General features: G+C 42.5%; 1 protein-coding gene and 1 long non-coding RNA gene across 2 annotated transcripts in view; one reads left to right on the top strand and one right to left on the bottom strand.

Annotated features, from left to right (window-relative positions):
- Nucleotides 1-1,319: 1,319 nt before the first annotated feature.
- Nucleotides 1,320-21,328, top strand: part of LOC135496628 (potassium voltage-gated channel protein Shaw-like) — a 54,266-nt gene continuing 34,257 nt past the window's right edge. The window contains exon 1 of the mRNA XM_064786047.1: nucleotides 1,320-1,706. The gene's annotated coding sequence lies outside the window, so the exon portion shown is untranslated. The remainder of the gene's footprint in view (nucleotides 1,707-21,328) is intronic.
- LOC135497284 (uncharacterized) lies at nucleotides 12,960-19,601 on the bottom strand. Its single transcript, XR_010448791.1, has 3 exons — nucleotides 19,422-19,601; nucleotides 16,475-17,444; nucleotides 12,960-14,772 (listed from the first exon to the last, which is right to left on the bottom strand). It is a non-coding gene; the product is annotated as an uncharacterized LOC135497284 (long non-coding RNA).

Here is a 21,328-nt window from a genome sequence, read left to right as displayed (position 1 = left end):
AACCCGAGGCGGAGGACCTTGGTTGAGTTACCAAGACACTCGAGGGTTGAGCTAAAATACAGTCCAAACCCGAGCCGACAGGCGAGGGTTTGGACGAAATTTTAGCTCCACCCGAGAGTGTCTTGGTAACTCAACCAATGTCCGAAGCCGAGGGTTCAATTTCTATTCTAAAATACCTCAAACTTAAAGGCCATATATCAAGGTTTGAAAACAGGCTTGCAAAACTAGTTTGTATGCTCAGAAAACAAGTGCTCTTTTTGCCACAAATGTAAAAAGTTTAACTCAAGAAAAAGGAAATTAGCATTTGTATTAACTTGTTAACGGTGCGGCACGCAACTGATAGAAATTCGGTTATGAAAGCTGACGAGTCAAATACACCTTCAAGAAAAAGGCCGAAATTGAGCCCACGAGAATGTTCGTGAAGTGTATTTGGATCTACAACCGACAGCCATTACGCCAGTGCACAGCCGAAAACGAGGCTTTTGTCTGCAGGCAACCTGTAGGACACGTCAAATGCAGGTGGTGTCCGTTGGCTACGTCACACCACCTTTCGACGTTACGACATTCCGTCATGGTGCGAAATATCTCTGTATATTTTGATATACGGAATTTCTTTCACGGTCGATTTAAACCCATAGGCAAAGAATTTTCACAGGTGAATAAATGATACATAATGATTGGCTAAAAAAATCTCTATTATGTTGTCTTGTAATACACTGCATACACTTCAAGCATTGTTGGTTCCTGGTAGTGTACTTGGGGACGGAAAATACGTGACGTTGCCGAAAATCACCACCTGCGTCGAATAAATGCTTCGAGAGATGAGATCAGTATATCAAATGTCTAACCCTGTCTTCGTGGATCCGTTGTTTAGAGGTCACCGTAATATCGCCCAGTGTCAGTCCGCTCTTGTTTGGGTTGTGAAATGGTTCCACTGAAATCGTACCAGAATCACCTCATACCAAGGGGTAAGATAAGCCCACAAATGAAGCAGTTTGAACGTTAGAGGGTCCACTTGGCGACGAGATTGAATACGATACCGCTAAGGGAGGTTTTACTGTTTCTTTCTCCACCAAAATATAAATCGTGAAATTTTCCTCTGAAAGTTTCGCGAATCGCGACAATAAAAGTGCGCATATATTTTGCGGATTGCGTACGCAGTGCCGTGCGCGTTTATTTGGCCTCCTCATGCCAGGTTATCCTGACCCGGTGCCTCGATCTGTTTACCTGGGAAATAAGATCGATATCCGCCGGAGTCAGTATGGGTAATGACGTAGCATTTCATCCAGGCGGCGCTGCCTAGCAACGCAATGGAAAGTATCAGATTTAGCGCCGTATTGTCGCGAAACTGTAGCCGAGTGTTGAGAGTATCGTATTTAGCTTGGTAATTTCAATTTCGTTCAGAAATCATTTCAATGTGAGAAAGCACACCAGTTTGCGACAGTGGAGGACTGGATCACTTTGCGACCTTGACGGCGCTCATTTTCATCATTTTCAATAAACTGGATTATTTTGATGATGGATCTGTGCGAAACAATTAGCGACGACTTCTAATGATGTTTATAATTAACATGACTTTAGGATAACATCTTTTTTTCACGTTTGTCAATTTCACGTTCCAGGGGATTTGTGAATGAGAATGCTATAGGTGGATACGGTTAACAATGTCAACGGATTACGTCTAATGACTGAGAATGACGGAAAAGGTAGGCATCTTTTAAATGTACCCCCTTAGGGCAGGCCTAAAATCTGTCAACACAAACCTAGCTCCTCGGGTAGTCAACTGTCCAAGTGTTTTTTAGATAGATCTGGCCAAACTACGTGGCTGGCCTCTTCTCGCTAAACTGCAGTAGTGTGATCACAAAGTGTAATGTCACACGACCCTGGCAGCCGATTGAATGGCTTTTGTTGACTACGTGAAAGTGCATTGGTTAGGCCTAACCTAAGTGTAATCTAGTGTTGTGCAACACCACTATGATCAGGTCACACTATGGTTCAACCAGAGTCTTTCAATAAACCCTCTGGTTAAACTAAGCACATTTGGCCAGAACGATATGAAAAACACTTCATATTGTGTCAAAACGAATATCATTCCCGCATGAGCCTAATCTGCTGGCAAAAGCCTCTGCCGAACAATGATTTCAGAGCTGAAATGTGTCGTTATCTTCGCCTGGGGAGCGACATCCTTAAAAAAGTGGTACAAAACTGTCATCCAATCGTTATCAGTGAATCAGTTTGTTCATCATTAGTGACCCGTCACAGCAAAACCAGGCGCATGTCGCACAGAAGATGAGCCTAAATGACACCAGGAGACAATGAAATTGATGTGCTCATATTTCACAAAAGCCAGACAATAGAGAATTGAACAAACAGTCCGTCTCAACCTGCCAAGCTGAGAGCGACATGCGCCTGGTTTTGCTATGACGGGTCACATTATAGAATAAGTCATCTCCCGTGCTGGCTACATACGATTTACGATGTCACCTTGCAAACGCACGTCGTGTTTTCAAGGCTCGGTCAGTTAACTCGTGACAAGTGATCAGAAACGTGAAGAGTGACAAAAACCCAGCCTAATAGAACTGCTGAATATTGTGATGCATATAGGCAATTATCCTTGTTTCTTATGGATGGTCATGTTGTCGTCGTTGGCATTATATCAATAATTAATCAGGTTATCGAGATAAGGTCTGTCTGTTCATTTTTGGTCGTCATTTCCTCTCCAGGGAAGCACGTATTCTTACGCAAACCGATACCTTTCCCCACTGTGAGTACGGCGTGTTTGTGATGCTGTCTCGACTTGCCCAAACCGTTTATACAGTAACTGGTCAATTTAGTGTGAAGGGTGCGTTGACTGCCAGCAAAGTGCCCCACAGATTTGACATTATCTGTTCGTCATCGGGTTCGAATGCCTGATTCACGGTACCCGCTTTCGGGAACGGGAAGACCTGCCCAAAATGTTATGATGTCATACACAAAATGTTGTCATTCTCGGTGAATATGTCATCGGAACGGAATATAGAGATACAGCATAGTGAGTTTTCGCAAATCCCCCGAAACGCAAACGTAAACGCCTATCTCATTGTTCGACCTTCTGATAACGACGTCGAACAATGGGAGAGGCGTTCACGTAGACGTTTCGGGGGCTATGCGTAAACACCCTAATTGGTGCTCCTCGCTGATCATTGCTCGTATACATGTACGAGGCCAGTCACCTGTCCCTAACAACCTGTTGCCTATCAACAACTGTCGGCTCGCAACAATTCAGGTCTTAGATCGCAGTTTTATACAGTTTTACAATGTAGGAGAAAGAATTGAGGTTGAACTGAAGATCTCAGTTCGTACGCGGGAAAGAACCAGATTTCATATATAGAACGGTCGAATTAATTTGTTTGGGAAGAACTGGTTCGTGTCATCCGGCAAACATGTTTATGTCATATCAATATTAGATCTAATCGATATCTTCCAATGTCTGTGAGCATGCATTATCAATGGTCAACTCCATTGGTATAATCTGCCGGTAATTATCGAATCATTACTGTTATTGATTGCAGCAACTGTGCAGAATAGAATAGAATGGAATAGAATAGAATTTATTGCTCAACAAAATGAAAAGTCAGTAGTACGTGTAATTTAAGCGCAGGTTGAAACTCGGCACGTAGGCCTACACAGCGACCGAATATTCATGTACTGCACGATGTATTGATGACTCAGGCCTAGCGTAATAGTCTACTGTCCTTTCACACACCCTCCGCGCGTTAGGCCTAAATTCCTATTGTTCTGCAGTCTTCTCGAAGGGTCACCAGGGTAAATCTTGAAAACGTCGACCCCCACTAAACACCTTTTTTGCCAAGGTAGTCGATAAGCTTAAACTGGCAAGGGCAAAATAAACGTAAGGTGTAATTCCAATTTTGACGCCCTACACTGCAGCTGTAGAAAAGGGTTGAAATATTTAACTGCAGATCCACCCCTTTTAAAACTGCCGATAGAGCAAATTTAAACAAAAAGGAAGTATCAAGAAATTATATGTCTTGTTTAATGTATCCGATAGTGCAAACCAAAGAAAAATATATTTGGATGTACATGTAATTCTCTCACGAACAGTCGATTCGACTCCTTACTTCTTTAATCAGAATGTTGAAATTATCAGTGTCACGATGGGCGTTTTATTCCTACCAAGCTTACGAGCATGGATATGCCATTTTAGTCTGATTGTGATATTTGGCCGACAGATCTAGACCTGTGCACAATTCGTTCAGTAGTAAAACCTGCTCTGAAGTGATTTAGGAGTCCGGCGGTGCGAGGTCGGAATACAAGCATAGAACATACTGGTTTCGCGGCGGTGCGTTAAGTACGATGGTCTCGAGAGATACAGACTCGCCTGCTGGCCAGCCTGGTTGCACCTGTTTATACTTGGCTACAGCCTCGTGAAGTGCCCCCGGTTCGGGTAAGTTTTCTCACCTGATGCTGATTGCAAACTTACCATGATACATGAACTATCCTCGGGATTAATATTTGATTTAGGGCATTCAGGAGTGGGATGGAACACTTAACACTGCTAACGGCTTTTACACCTGTTTGCACCGGAGCAGGCTTACCTAACAATACGTTTGAACTCTTGCTTTGATTAAAGTGCTCATTGATAATGCTGAAGGGGTTCTCACCATCGACACCTGTTTTCCTCATAAGTTTAGTCATAAGTTGATGTTATATCTGATCATAGGAGGCGCTTTTCTCTGATTTAGACAAACAATCTTGACACCTTCAGCGAGGAAAAAACCGAAAACGGTTTGGCCTTCTTTCACTCTCGCTATTGCTCTTTGTGAATAAGATCTTGGCATATACCGGTGTAAAAGTAAAATGTGTCCCCCTAGAAAAAGTGTCCGGGCCTATTGTATTCTGACAGATTATGGCATATGGTTCTATAGAGGCAATGACCGTCAATAGCTCAGCGCATAATAGAATCCTTTGTTCCCGGTCATTTTATCCTAGGACATTTTAAACTTCTACACCGGTGTAAAAGTAAAAAGTGTCCCCCCTAGAAAAAGTGTCCGGGCCTATTGTATTCTGACAGATTATGGCATATGGTTCTATAGAGGCAATGACCGTCACTAGCTCAGCGCATAATAGAATCCTTTGTTCCCGGACATTTTATCATAGGACATTTTAAACTTCTACACCGGTGTAAAAGTAAAAAGTGTCCCCCCTAGAAAAAGTGTCCGGGCCTATTGTATTCTGACAGATTATGGCATATGGTTCTATAGAGGCAATGACCGTCACTAGCTCAGCGCATAATAGAATCCTTTGTTCCCGGACATTTTATCATAGGACATTTTAAACTTCTACACCGGCATTGAAAACTGATCTGTTCATTGTAATTACAAGGTGCATTGCACCCTTCGAGCAACTATAAATTATTTTCATTAAGCTATCTAGAAAACAACCACCTTACGCTTCAAATATTTCTTCGACAAACTGTTCTGACTTGCACTCGATGATAGGTATAAACAAGCTGGCACATAGGTGCGACCGGATGGTATGCATCGACTGCCTGGAGTTAACCTTTTATGAAATATTGCTTGCCTGTTGATACGATGCGAGCCGGATCAACCTAACAAACACGTTTATTTTATGATACATACAATATTTGGAACCTCGGATATCTGAAATTGTTCTCATTTCGTCCTTCTGGTTCAATACGATATTGTTGCCCTTTACCTCGCAATTGAACGAATTCAGGCCTATTCCAATACACTGTCTATTGTCTTGAAACAAAGACCGCTCGCACCCAGACCTTAATTCACATTGCCCTACTACATATAGCTTATCAAAGGGTCGTGAGAGCAAATCTCGATAACACCAACCCCCACGAAATAACTTTCAAGGCGGTCAATAGGCGAAAGCCAGCAAGGCAAAAAATGTATTGCTGTGACTGTGTCTTCATTCGTTCCGTCTTCTCGCACGTCCAACGATTTAACCTACTTTTTACATATTCGCGGGGTTTGAAAATGTACCTCCTCATTTCCTATTTAAAAGTCTGGCGTAATTCTGTTCGCTGGATTCAGCCTGATGAACATGACTGTGAACAATAGGGCCGCAATAGGGTTCCATTCAGAAACTCGCGCAAGACTTTATAATGAAGTAATTGCACTGATTACGACTGTCAGGTGAGTTCTCTCGATTAAACTATAAAATAGCGGTAAGCCCCGTATTGTTTACCATATTCTTCTAGCATTACCTATTTATTCTACCAAATGTGCGTAAATTACCTTTCATTAAAGCATATTTTTATCCTTCGCCATTGTTTATGCGCTTAACGTCAAAATATCCCGAAAACATCAAAAAGCTTTCAGTTTGTCCTATCAACTGGAAAAAGCTCATCCCGGATATTACTCTTAAGAGCCAGAATAAAAACAGGGGCACTCCGAATTCTATTAAAGATGATGATTAATCAATAGTGTTGATAGTTTTGATTCCGCTCCAGCAAAATCACCGGATAACGCAGGAAAGATCGCAAGTGGCTTGACATTTGTGTATCAGCATCATAAAAGGTGGCGCTGATTTTCACGAGGATTGACAAATTGACGTCAAAACCCTCACTTTTCTGTCAGAAGAATGCTATAGCACCAAGTAGCGGCGGCTTGAGTTTTGCATTGCTGGGTTCTTCAAAAACACTCCGACTTAGTCGTTAGTCTCGCTGTAAAAAATATTAAAATAGGATCAACTTAAAGAAAAATGAAGTCTTTAATGGTACCGGTACTTTGCGTGATCGTAAGGGACAACGTAAACTTTGTTTTTGACAATCCGCCCCTGCTGCTTTGTTCTAACTAACCACAACGCCGCTGTGATCTACCGTATTATTTGGCTGAGCATTTTCAATTACCAGGACTAGATTTACGCCCGATTTGCGGCGGCCAATCTCACCTTATTTGAAGCAGGACGAGTATCATTGAGAAGGTTGGACCGGCGATTATCACAAAAGAGGACGGCCGTTTCATCCATGTGATGGCAATAGCAATATCATGATGGCTGTGCAACATCCGTCGGCTTGATATCGCCGAGATATCCCTTTGTCTGCCATGCCTGTTTACGTCCGTTCGTTTCCTCCGAGAGCTATTAGTAGTTTGGCATCATTTCCATGGCTGAATGATGGGCGAAAACATCAACAAGTGCATGACGCGCATCATTGGTGGACAAAGGGAAGGTTGCTTTGCTTTGTTCTTGCAAGGGCAATGGCTCATCTGTTAATAAAAACAAGTGTGCGACACGCATTAATATAGACGTACGTCTAGCTTTGTACTTGTCCTTCGAGATTTTTCCTAATCTTTCTAGTTTTGTCCTTCTGCAATCTGGCTTTTTCCTTCTACCTTTGCCCTTGTCCTTCTAGTTTCGTCCTTCTAGATTTCTCATTCAATGTGGCTTTGTCCTTGCCCTTCTAGCTTAGTGGTTGTTCTTCTAGCTTTGTCCCTGCCCTTCTAGCTTAGTGGTTGTTCTTCTAGCTTTATCCTTGCCCTTCTAGCTTAGTGGTTGTTCTTCTCGCTTTGTCCCTGCCCTTCTAGCTTAGTGGTTGTTCTTCTAGCTTTGTCCCTGCCCTTCTAGCTTAGTGGTTGTTCTTCTAGCTTTGTCCTTGCCCTTCTAGCTTAGTGGTTGTTCTTCTAGCTTTGTCCCTGCCCTTCTAGCTTAGTGGTTGTTCTTCTAGCTTTGTCCCTGCCCTTCTAGCTTAGTGGTTGTTCTTCTCGCTTTGTCCTTGCCCTTCTAGCTTAGTGGTTGTTCTTCTAGCTTTGTCCGTGTCCTTCTAGCTGAGTGGTTGTTCTTCTAGCTTTGTCCTTGCCCTTCTAGCTTAGTGGTTGTTCTTCTCGCTTTGTCCTTGCCCTTCTAGCTTAGTGGTTGTTCTTCTAGCTTTGTCCCTGCCCTTCTAGCTTAGTGGTTGTTCTTCTAGCTTTGTCCCTGCCCTTCTAGCTTAGTGGTTGTTCTTCTAGCTTTGTCCGTGTCCTTCTAGCTGAGTGGTTGTTCTTCTAGCTTTGTCCTTGCCCTTCTAGCTTAGTGGTTGTTCTTCTCGCTTTGTCCCTGCCCTTCTAGCTTAGTGGTTGTTCTTCTAGCTTTGTCCCTGCCCTTCTAGCTTAGTGGTTGTTCTTCTCGCTTTGTCCTTGCCCTTTTAGCTTAGTGGTTGTTCTTCTAGCTTTGTCCCTGCCCTTCTAGCTTAGTGGTTGTTCTTCTAGCTTTGTCCTTGCCCTTCTAGCTTAGTGGTTGTTCTTCTAGCTTTGTCCTTGCCCTTCTAGCTTAGTGGTTGTTCTTCTAGCTTTGTCCTTGCCCTTCTAGCTGTGTGCCTCAGTGTTGGAAAAGATGCTTGGCTCACATGTTATTCAAAAGGTGCGCTACACGTATGATGTTAGACGCAGGGAAAGTGGTTTGCCGTTGTCTTTAACGTTAACCATGTTAACAGGTGTATGACATGCTTTGGTAGACCAAGGAATGTGGCCGCCATGGTCTTTGCATGACTAGATGGTGAGCTCAGATATCCACTAGTGCATAACACGCAATAATACACGCATGGTAGGTGACCTTGCATTGTCTTTGTATTACTGAGTGACGGGCTACCCCAACAAACCCAGAAAACTCATACGTAAATATCCTGAGAAAGGACATTCACCCTTCACTCTCAGGAATACATGTAAAGGTTTTAAAATCAATGAAAATTCTTCGAGGTTTTTGCGGAATCTCGAGTAGTTTTTCTGAAGCTTTTTTTTATTTTACCAAAACAATCTATTCTAAGGGGCGCAAATTTGTGTTGGTTGTCCAAAATACACCTTTTTAGGTTTTCGAAAGCTTAAAACCCTTTATTACTAGGAGTTAATTTCAATAAAATGGCTGTGTATTTTCGGCTTTTTGTTGAAACAAATTTAATGCAAGGAAAAGAAGACAATAACTAAAATAGAATTTGATTTCCAACAGCCATGGTTTTCCCTCACCAAGTAATACTGCTATAAAACAATATGCCTTTGGGTGTGTTGATTTCAAGTTTTCACCTCGTTTATAAAGCTAACATTCCTACAAAGGCTGATTTCATTATCACAATTGTGTCAATGCGGATTCGTCAGAGCGTGATTAAATCATAATGCTGCGAGGCGAATTCTTTGCACGCTCGTTTTGTTTCTACGAAGTCTCGGGGTACAGTCCGATCAATAAGCTTTGAATCTTTCTACCTGCGGGAAAACTCGTTCATAATTCACAACCAGTCAATAGATTTTCATTATTTCAATATGAACATGTCGAGATATGATTATTGTTTATGCTGTAGGCGACCGGCGAGGGGCCCCAACAGCAATGAAAAAATCCGTTTACAATCTGCGTCATCGACGTTTTGTGGTCATATGGAAGATGATTGGTTGCGAGACTCGTGTAATATAGAGATGTCGGTCTTCAAGTTCAAATTAACTGCAGGCCCCAAAATCAGGAAATTATTACGGACATGACCTGTCGAACTGTCTATTGAAGAATGTCTTGACCACGAGTGAAATCTGCCTGCCCTACAAGACATCGTCGTGTTTTGATAACCTTTTAGCAATATTTATTCAGCGCGACAAACGCCCACCCATTATATACTCAAGTAAGCGTTTCTTCGCCGCCTCTTTCACGATTCATCATCATCCGATAATCTTTTGGATTAACGTAATCCTGTCAGGAAGAATTTATGATCTAGTTTCGTCCCGTGCATGGGACGAGGTTCTCTCCGCTAAGATGGCTAATGACTGATTGTCTCCTTTGATCCAATTCCGGTGTAACATCGGTGACTTTCCCCCATACTTCAGTGTTTCTATACAATCGACAGCCAGAGAGACCATGGCTTCAAGAAGGACTACTTTTATTTTACGGATTCCGCAATTGACCGCGATTTGTTTCCAAGAACTTTCCCCAATCACAAAAATAAGTTGGCGCAGAAATTTTACGATTCACATCACAGTGCCTTGTTCTTGGTCTGAAAAAAACAAGTGAAATTTTATTCCAACATGATTCCCAGCAACCCTCATCCAGTCTGAAGACCTATGTTCATCTAATTAACTAACGAAGCCAATAGTCAGTAACGACATTCCCAGGGTTCTGAACGACGGAATTCCTGTGGCTGTGACACGAACACCCTCATCCGTCGAGGTACGTGACCGACTAAGCCTAATTCATACTCCGACGCATGACTATGAGCATCCTACGCGCGATTAAAATCTTGGCGTTAATGCAAGTCAGGTGTCCAGATTTTGATGGCGCATCTCACGCGGTTGGTCGTGCGACGAAGTTGTATTTAGCCAAAGTTAGTAAATTCATGGTTAAGTTATTCAAACTGAAAAGTATATAACCTTTGTTTGTGTCACCTAGTATGCGCTGAAAGATAACAACTCACTGGTTGTGATCAGGCAACTGCTTCAGACACTCTACAAGATGAACATTCATTATTGATAGAACGACTCGTGATCAGAATCCCAATTACACCAGTCTGTTGCATTTTTTGCCCTGCCTGTCATCGGCCTAACATGTCGGTCTTTGCGGGATCCAGGGTAGTCAGAAGTACGACTTCTTTGAGTCGTGCCCAGAAAAAAACACTGGCTTTTAATCAGAATTCTGTCTCAAAGAAATAGCGTGTTGCAATTTTGGTGGATATTGGTGACAGACAGAGCGGAGCAACACTGCCTGTCAGCAAGTAAATTTCGTCAACTTTTTTTCAGGAAGGAGAGACGGCAGTTTTCATCTCCTATGATTCATTTGTTATTTTTGCACGTTGCAACCTTGTTGAATCATTGGGCGTTCGTCACTGCCTCATGGCTCATAACATGAAGAACGATCTATAATTCTCATTATACTTTGAATATCATATCCAGGGGCAATGTCCGATAATGGTTCCTCACAATTGCGACAAGTGGGAAAATAGGCGATTGGTGATATCGACAATCGAAGTCGAGCAAAGACATTACCTAAGTTACGAGATAAGCTTGATATGAATGCCTTTGTTCGTGCTAATCCTTTATGGATCAGTAGACTTTTGAGGACAAGCTGGAACTATAAAGGTCATAATTCTACCTTTTTCGCTGTATGACTGGATGGTTCCTTGCTGATCGGGTGTTTACATGAATCTTTTTTGTAGGAGCATGCAAAAAATGACTCAACGAAATGCCTCAATACCAAACTCGCAAATGTGATATCATCTACGAATACCTTATATTATAGTTACCTTTATCATGTTTGCTATGCTAGGGTATCGCTAGTAAGAACATTGTGTTTAAATACATGAAACTAACAGTTAGCCAACAATGAGATAACACAGGCAGCCTTCCCATGATGACGTGACAATGTCAACACGTTTGATAACTCTCAGCAGTTACGAGATTAAACAAATTTACTACCTGCATAACCGATTTGTAAATATATACTGGCGGCTCAATCAATACAATGATAGTCTTGCATTCAGTTAGGTCAATAAATACATTTGTTATTGTGGTTCTGCTTTCACTATACGCAATTGTATTGATGCGCTTAACTATATATCATCTCTCATGGAATCAGCCGGCCACCTCTCCGAGGTTCACACACCTATCCGAGTCAAGGCTAACAACCCCTCGCACTCAGTTAACCCACCTTCAAGTCGAATGTACAACTAACAACATGTCATTCTGTAGGTTATACTAGGTGACACAAAAAAAGCTATACACTTTCAATTTTGAATGACTCGCACATTATATATCATTAGTTTACAAACTTTGGTTACGTCTGGCTGAGATCAGCAATATTTTGTTTGATCTTATTATTTGCATTACATGTAATTATTGCACAGTAGGCCTTTGCATTTACCTCTGCAATCGACCAAGTTTACTTAATGGGGTCGTCCGGTCACCCGTCCAAATCCTCAGACCACAGTAACAATCCAACCAGGACTATTTTGATGATTCGAGGATGGTTGTTGCAATTAGTTCAATAACTCTATCATTATAGTATACATTAGTAACTGTAGTGTGGTTTCGCTATCCCGTTCAGAGAACCAATTCACCGAGAATGGTTCTCGTTCCATCTCTCGTTATCGGAAATGGGTTTCGCATTCCCGACGTTATCCAGCAGTGATTGACGCTTCCTCACGGTTTTCAATGTTACGACTTTCTGTTAAGTGGCGAAGTACGGATGGTTTATCACGCTGTCTTGACTTGGCAAAAGACTTTATACTGTATCTGGTCGATTGAATTGGAATAAATGTGAAAAAGGGCGCATTGACTGCCAGAGTGTCCCACAAATTTGCAATTATCTGTTCGTGACTGAGCCACCGTGTTCCACTCATGGCCTGATTCACGGTATATGTTTTCGAGTAGGGGAAGATGTAACAGTATGTGCCACACCCCTTTTACGGTTTCCCGGTTGCCGGTCCGGTTCTAAGTTCGGTTCGTGTCTTATACCAACCCGTTGTACATTACATGGCGTACAAATAGAAAGTTGTATTTTGTTACGCTCTCGTTTTCATTCACTCATCCCACCGCTGTCACCATGTTTCATGATGCGTATTGAGGTGGAATGAGTGAATGAAAACGAGAGCGTAACAAAATACAACTTTCTATTTGTACGCCATGTAATGTACAACGGGTTGGTATAAGACGCGAACCGAACTTAGAACCGGACCAGCAACCGGGAAACCGTAAAAGGGGTGTGGCATATATTGTTACAGAAGACCTGCTTTAAAATCAATGCCGTCATCATACACAAAGGCTTGTCTTTCTCGGTGAATTGGTTTTCGGAACAGGAAAGCGAAGCCCAAAATTTATTGATTTATTCTCCTCGATCTCAGTTTTGTTTTGGTTCGATGTTTTAAGTTTGATGGAAAGGTCCGTCGGTGGTAGTTAGTTATTTGTCTGTAATGTGGAATGCCTTCTCGATCTGGCAGTCGAGAGGTTATTGGACTGATCGTCACTGAAGAAATAATAAGAAATACCGTGTCACATGTACAGCACTCATTTATTCAATGCTATTAGATGAAGAGGCATTTTAGAATACAAATTGACTTAAATTCAGCTAAGCTTGACGACGAACAAGATTACTCCCCGCGTTAAGCCGAATTCACACTCCAGCGTGCGACCTTTGGTTTCAGCATTTAAATGTCACGCCAGTGCGTATTACTTAAGTAGAAAAAAAAACTACAAGGAGAATACATACCCATCCAAGTTTATCATTATTTACAATGTACTGTCTGACTGATTTTGACCTCAACGATATTCCAGCTGCGAACATATAGGTTGTTAATGACAGAACCAGCACAATTTGTGTTATAAGTGGAAGAAACTTGACTGGGTCAATGTTTGCAAATTCACAGGCCAAGACGAATCCCGAAAGCACATGGAAACATCTTGACACAAGAAAGCTACATACTATCATAAAAGTACTGATGACAACGCCGTGAATCACTTGCGTGAGACACTCGGGTAATAAAGATATTTGAAACAATATGGATAGTCTCATGTTTCTTAAATAAGTATAGATGTTACGACAAGCTAATATTACACATGAAATGCTGATAATGGCGAAAATATATTTGACCCATAAAACACTGTCAGCTGAAATTTCTATTGAAAACATCGCAGTTATTAGCATTGCAAACAACAGGCGTAGCGGCATTCGCCAAGTAGAAAATGTGGTAAAAAACAATAGCAATAGCATGCCGATTAGAATATCACCAACAGATACATATGACTGTAACCGTCCGTTGATTTCAAGCCAGAGGTAGACGTAAGGAGCAGTCATCAGTGGCGTGGACAACAATGGAAAAACAGCCAATGTGACTAAAACAAGCCGATGACACCACCCCTTAGATTCCGCTTTCATGTCAGTCGAGGCTTCTGCGACATACGCTGGTATGTAACGGTCAATGGCGAGGTCGAAGAAACTATCCATACAAACTACGACATCTCTGTCGAGCAATAATGACAGACATGCATTCAATTCGATTCGAAGGGACATGTATACAGCAGGAAGCACCGTGGCGAACCGAATCCAAATTATGACCTGCAGACGCCATCCTTCATCAACCTTTTTAGACTCGTCAGAGTCCGGAAGAAAAATAAAACATGGGTATAGCATGAAAATCACGGAGGCAATTTTCATATATACTGATATTGCAAAGTAGAGCCTACTGCCAACACTCTCCTTTCTACTCACCATCGATAAGCCACTTCCGTGTCTCGAGAACCACATAATAGTCATAAACATACATTGAAATACATAAAGCACAATTTCGAAACGATTAATAATTGTTCGTGAATCTCTCATGTTTGACGAATAATGGTAATACTCGATTGAGTGTGAAAAACTACAAGAATTCTCTGGCGTGTCGGGATAATTCGTAGATTTCGACCAGAGTTCCATGAAGCCAACCATATGTTTGGAGTAGGCCATCAAGCTGATCATTATCATGAGGACACCAGGCAAAAATACCATGGGAAGCGGTTCCTGACAGTGCAACTCGTGCATTCGCTCCAGTTCATCCAGTATCCGGGTACATTCTAAATAAGATCGATCAGATTCGTTCATGACGTCATCATCTTGAATAAACAGATTGCAAATTCGATGATTCTGACCCCGCTCTTCTACCTCTCTGAGAACCCGGATGACATTCTTGCCGAGATTCCGAGATGACCACTCTAATCTTTCCTCCTCGTCCTTCAGCGCCAAGTCCATAAATGTTACTTTGAATGGATAGGACTGAAGAATACAGTCGCCATAGGCGTCTTTTACACTAAACTCATCACGAAGACACTGGAATAAACAAACGGTAATTAGCTATGGTCCATTGTTCGTAAATGGAATGCCCACGTCGTTTGGGGCATACTGAAATTCCAGGGGTATTGCCTTCGTGACCTCCACCCAATAGCATTCCGCGAAGTTACTATTTATAGCTCACAAGGTCATTTGCATAAGATATTGATGACGTTTTAGTCACGTGACAGTCGAACATCGACACTTATTTCTACGCATTTGAGCTTATTTCAAAGTCAATTATCTTTGACCCTGCATTGTTTTTAGCATGAATGATACCATAGAGTCATAGAGAGAAATATTCAGAACACTTATGTAGTATTTCCAACACTCGGACATGTGCCAGATTGAATCTAACTGCCCTAGTTAGAAAGCCTGAATCCATTACGAAACCGCATGTTTGTCCGACATTGCCTGTAATTTAGCGATGGGGAAATAGAGGGCAGCAGCTGCAATGACGTCATCTTCGCAGAATGCTATACGTGTCATTTGTCTGAATATCGCGTGCCTCACTTTACGTGACTCACCCCAATTTGACCTGATTCTTCCATATGCAACGTACACTATCTGTACACGGTATATAAAGCAGCATAAGGTGAACCCGTTTTTCGATTCCATGGCCAGTGCACTGCTAACATGAACTGGATTTCAAAATAACTTCATAGGGTTGGCCCTTCTAATCTTCTCAAGACACTACTACATAAGTTTCAACACAAAGCATATTGCGGTTTTTGAATGAGACACAAAAACGCTACACTTGATGAGATATCAGACCGCTGATCGAACAATAGCGATGGTCAGTGGCATCACGCTAACTTGTTGCTATTGTGTGTCCAACGATGCCGTTTATGAGCATGTAATAGCCGATCTACTTCGTTTGAAATAGATTGCATACAAATGCATGCAGTACTTTTCTTCAAGGTACTGGACGCGCGTTTTCTATAAGCTTAGCTATGTCAATACATTGTGTCAAGATGCGTTTGGGGCTCGGCTCTGGAGCGCAAACTAGGCTACTGGTCAGGATTGTCAGTACATAAATTAAAAAACATTCTTCAGCGAAGGCCATTGGTTATTTTGTGGGTCACCTGAACAGTGCATATTCTGTTTCTGTGTATTTCTCATTCATACTTGGCACATGAGTAGATGGACACGGAAATAAAACTGAGGATTTTAACCAGATTGGACGAGAAATAAGCCGTACAGAGCAAAACATATTATCATCCTATAGGTTCGTACATTCCAGTTCAAGCTCAATTCTCTCACATTCAAGTCATCCTGAGATCAGGCTTTTTTTACTCCTTCGTCATATACAAAATATCGACAGGCGGAGCTTTTACCAGGATACGTACACTCAAGTATGCAATCCAGCTGTCTCGACCTTGACAGTGATAGGACTTGTTCGTGGCTGTCTCTTCCAGCACGCGGATGTTTAGCCAGCTCTTCATCCGTGCTACCAGCTAGTTACCCATTCACTCCTTGTGGTGAAGAGGCACGCAGGGGGTTACGTGCTGTGCTAAAAGGGCACAGATATCCTTCCGACAGTTCAAACCACGACCTCCTGATTATTATGTCGCATATGTAAAGCACATGATCTTGTACGGAAGGTGCGCAGATGCTTTTCTTGAGACATGGTCAATGTTTGATGTACATTGGCCTGTACATCGTTACGTACACTGCCCTCTGCATTATGCAACAAACTTACCTTGACAATTCTGTAGCATGATCCCCGTATGTAGTTTGAATTTTCACTATACATGTTCAGGTACTCTTCGTAGAGACTCTTTTTGGGCCCCTCACAGACAGATTCTGCGCATTAGTTCCTGCTCTGTTTCCACAAAGCAAACCTTCCAATAATCCATGGAGGGGACAAAGTGAGACTTCAGTTCCGACTGGTGTAGAAGTCGAACACCAAGAGGGGTTAGCTCACTTTCTTGAAACAGCTCCCGCACATTAGCTTTGATACCAAATGTCAAGTCAATCTTGATGATGTAAGGAAGATTCTCGTCTGGTATAACTAATTTGACTGCAGGACCAGCCTTCTTTGAACAAATCTTCATGTCCAATACAGCCCTGCATACATCAGCCATGAACTTGTCCTGGATATCTCTGGCCACTAATGTCTCCCTTCGTTCATCAAGTCCAGTCTTTGTCAACACATAGAAGCACTTACCGCCAAAGTTGGTTGGTCCATCTCTTGACCGTGTCTGTGGGTGAACCTTCCTTGTTGCCTCGACGTCATCCAACGTGACCAAATACTGGAAATCAAATTCATCAATGTCTCCTACTTTCGTTCGTTCAGCGATGCTCCCACAAGGGATAAAAGTCCCTCCTTTGAATAGAGAATCATCGTCTCTGTTGAGAAACTTGTTGACCTTCTCAATGACATCGAGCACACGGGATAACGAGTGTCTCCTTTTTTTCTCATTACCCAGAAAAGGCGTGGATGGCATTTGCTCGTTTTGAAGACGCAGGAAGTATGGAGTCAGAGAGTGCGACACGACTAGATCTACGAATTCCTTACGTTTTCGTTTCATGAGAGTGTTCGCATCCATTGTTTTTGTAGTCATAATGAACTTCAGTTTATTATGCCCAGCATGGTAGGTTGTGCTTCAAAATATACACCGTATTTTTTGCATCATGCCAGTGACACGAGATGCAGGGCACGATCATACCTGGAATGAAATGACAGGATTTTAGTGTGTATTTACGTACAGTACGTGCCTAACCAGGCCACACGTGCGTTTTCTGCTTGCAGCATTACTCGTGGCATATTAAGACAATCATTATCATCACATAGTGATTATTTCGCATGCAAAAACTATCAGGTATCATCAGAGTTAACACTAAATGTTTCTTTCGTTGGGTTTTGACCAAAACTTTTTCGCATCTGACGACGCCAAACTGTTTACAGATCGGGAATGTTCCTTTTTGGTTCGCCGGTGTGGAGGTTTGAAATGTCCTAGAATAGAAGGTGCGGGGAATAAACGATTCTATTATGCATTAATCTCTGAACTATGGGCGGTCATGGCCTCTATTGAACCATATTCCATAATCTGTCAATAGGCTGGACACTTTTTGCTTGGGACATTTTCTACTTCTACAACTGGATGAGGACCAAAATAGAAGGAATCGAGATTGGACCTTTTTAGACCGAGTCGTAGGGACAGTCACCAACTCCTCTACCCTCTACCCCCGCTTATATTATTCGTGCAATGCTCTGTCAATCTGCTCCACATTAAGAATTGACCCAATTCGGTTATTGCAGGACAAAACACTTGACAGCCATGATAATCGATGTACTATATACATGTACACACAATATCAATCAGCAAACGATCAGTGTCAGTGTTGAGTCAGTGTGCCAGCCACAATAAGCAAGACCACAGCAGTTGTATTTTGCAACAGAAGGCTAACGCAACTGCATACGTGTTATCAAGAGTTTGCAAAACACCCATTGATTACTTAGTGTTCGTCATAAATTTTCAGTTTACTTCTACACTTTGACATGCCAATATACGAACAAACCTGCTCGATATTCATAAATACAGCGAATGGTTATCCAAAATGAAAATTTCGGTACGGTAAATTTATTTGGCTTGTGGTATTCGACTCGATGACTCGACGACGCGATGGCTCGATGACGCGATCGTTGCTATGGATTTTGCTAAAATACGGAATCCCATGATCCTGGTCTCTGGGCTACCGCTGCAACAGCAGAGGTTTTAGCTCGGCCTTCCCATACCCAGCTACGGTATGTAGAAGGATGTGCCCCCCCCCCCCCCCCCAGCCATGGCCACTGAATATTGGTCCCCGCGATTGATTTTGATATTTAAAGGACTCGCGGAAGTTTCATAGCATGCAAAATGACCGGAGATTTAATTGACAAACAAGCTTCTAGTGGCCAATGTCAGATGTCATGTGGTAGTCTGTCAACAATCGGAATTTCGCATATGTGCAGTTTTTTAGACTCAGTCACTCAGTCCCTCTTCCGCCCCTTGACATCTGCCCCCCCCCCCCCCCCAATACATCAGCCCCTATACATGCTTTCCGAAATTGGTGGCTTGCATTGGAACTAACTTTTTCCCCCTTGTCCGTCATTAAAGGCATCCAAGTGTGTTGGTCAACCATGACTATCTCCTTTGTCCCTCCACCACAGGCCTAGTTTCCCCTTATGACATCACTATTTCGGACACTCAGCGCCCCATTTCTGGAAAGGTGTATAGGACATTTAATATTGCCGTGCTGAACGGATATCCAGAGCCAACCTTGTCTCCAGGAACTCGCGTGTCATTTTAACATTGGAATTTCTGCTCGTAAAGAACCTGGGTAGGAGGTTGATCTGAACCAGCTATATTTAGGTGTATTCAGCTGTATTGACGGTAAGCTTGCATAGCAACATGGCGCATGGTTTTATCAAAAATGCGAACTTGTAGGAAACGAAAAATGGTCGGATTAGATACGGTGAAAACAGCTAGAAAGGGGTTGGTAATGATCGGTTCTTTTTTATTTTCCTCCACTTATGATTCTATGTACAAATTACAGTCCAGGCAGTGATATTCTTTAAAAAGATTCCAACTTGATCGCGTCATCGAGTCATCGCGTCGTCGAGTCATCGAGTCGAATACCACAAGCCAATTTATTTTACCTACCTTACCAGCAATATGAGGCGGATGACAGTCAAGTACATGCACTGCCTACCAACGTCGAATAGGCCATCTCGTATGCAGCTGTAGACATCCACGTAGACAACAGTTCACCTGCTGCTCGAGCATCAGATTCATCGAATCGTTTCTACGCAATCAGTCTGTAGATCAGCGTATATAATGGTGCGCCAGTCTGCGGATGGTTGTAACTGGCATACTGGTCGCTCAATGGCCTAATTAGGCTCTACGCAGTGGTGGCGCTGAAGCGTCCATTGACGGGGGCCTAATTTAAAACAATTTTATTTTTGTTATCCGCGACTAAATTTTGCCCATCTAGCACGATCTTAGCGAGGAATAAGTTTGTGGTGCTTTAACGACGCAAAAGAATGGTCAACAGTTGATTTTTCATATGATTTGTCTGTTTCAGTCATATAATGCACAAATTGGATTGTTAGTATTGACAAGCAGACTTAATTCAATAAAATAGTCAATGTTTGAAAATTGACGGCCAACCTCAGTTATAGACGTTGCCCCTCCGTAGGCTATAAGCCCCCGATAGGTGGCTAGTGTGTAACCACTATCGGCCAACCCTGAGGCAGACTCACAAATGTAATGGATGAGTCTGCACGAGACAGACCAGTCGCTCAACAACTCTTGGCCGTTGATTTTTTTCACAGGAATTTTTTTGTTGAATTAAATCCGCCAGTGCACAATAACAATCGAATTGCGTGTGTCACTCATGAATACGCAACCCAGGTCGAAATAATTGGATTCTTACGAGATGCTTAGTTAAAGTGGACTTCGCACGATCAATAAATCCCATTCGATTTCCCGCGCCTCAGTCGGTATTAAAGCAATTTATGCATCGAGTCTTTATACGGAATTTCCATACGCGAGTTTCTGAACGGAACCCTATTGTCGGCATGTTCGGCGGGCCGAATCCGGAACTGCTTCGCTGTAGTTTTAAACATGAAAATGCGAAGAAACATTTTCGTTGGCGGCTAAAACGTTGATCGTGCGGAGTTCACTTTAAGATATTTTTCAGTTTGTAGTATGTGCCCAGAAATACTAGTTGGCTGCTAACTCATGTCTCGTCAATGGGAACCTCCATTTCGCTGCAGCGATACTACTGCACAATGCTAACTTTTCTCGGGTGAATTTTTCGCGGATATTTCAAATAACGTCAATAGGTGAAAATAGAATTCGCGAACAGTTGATCCCTGATTTGAATAATCAAAAGAATTTTCGTCATCCGCCACGATAAAAATCGAGAAAATATTGGTTCTGAAATTTTTGCGCATCTCAAAGTCACGTCATAACGGTTGCTTAGTGATCGACTAGCACAGTTTTCTAGCGTGCTTTTCAGCTGCGGAGCAGATGTAGCTATTCCTCTCATGTGGGGATTGCGTAAAGCCCTCAGTTCACCTTGACAAGGTGGAGCTTCGCAGGTTATCAAATGCAATCACTCTACCTTTATCCCCGAAGCTCTCCTGAATTGATCTTGGTGGGAAAAATCTAAGTCAATCCAACAATCTCACAAAAGCTCATCCGATCCGAAACAGAGCCAAGTGACTTATAGAAACCGTCACTAAACCGATTGAATTAGCAGTCTGGTCCGCCGAGACAGGTCACGCGCTGGACTCAATTTAGTCTGCAGACGAGGTGGGTTTGCCAGGTCTGTAGACAAGTAGGTCAAACGACAATACCAAGCTCATCAAGCCTGCTGCTCTCAACATGTGCAATGTCATTCTATCTTGTCTGCAATGCATGTACACTTTTCATCGAAGTTATCACGAAATGCACTCTGCCGCCACTTGTAAAACCGAATTGCCGGGCAAAATCGATGGTGATAAATTGGCCATCGTCTCAGACTGTTGTGTCTCCCCCTCATGACATGACCAGATTGCAGTGTC

Source organism: Lineus longissimus, chromosome 12 (genome assembly GCF_910592395.1).
Source record: "Lineus longissimus chromosome 12, tnLinLong1.2, whole genome shotgun sequence".
Taxonomy (NCBI): Eukaryota; Metazoa; Nemertea; class Pilidiophora; order Heteronemertea; family Lineidae; genus Lineus; species Lineus longissimus.
Note: the sequence above shows the minus strand (reverse complement) of the source record. Positions and strands in the feature narration are given on the sequence as shown.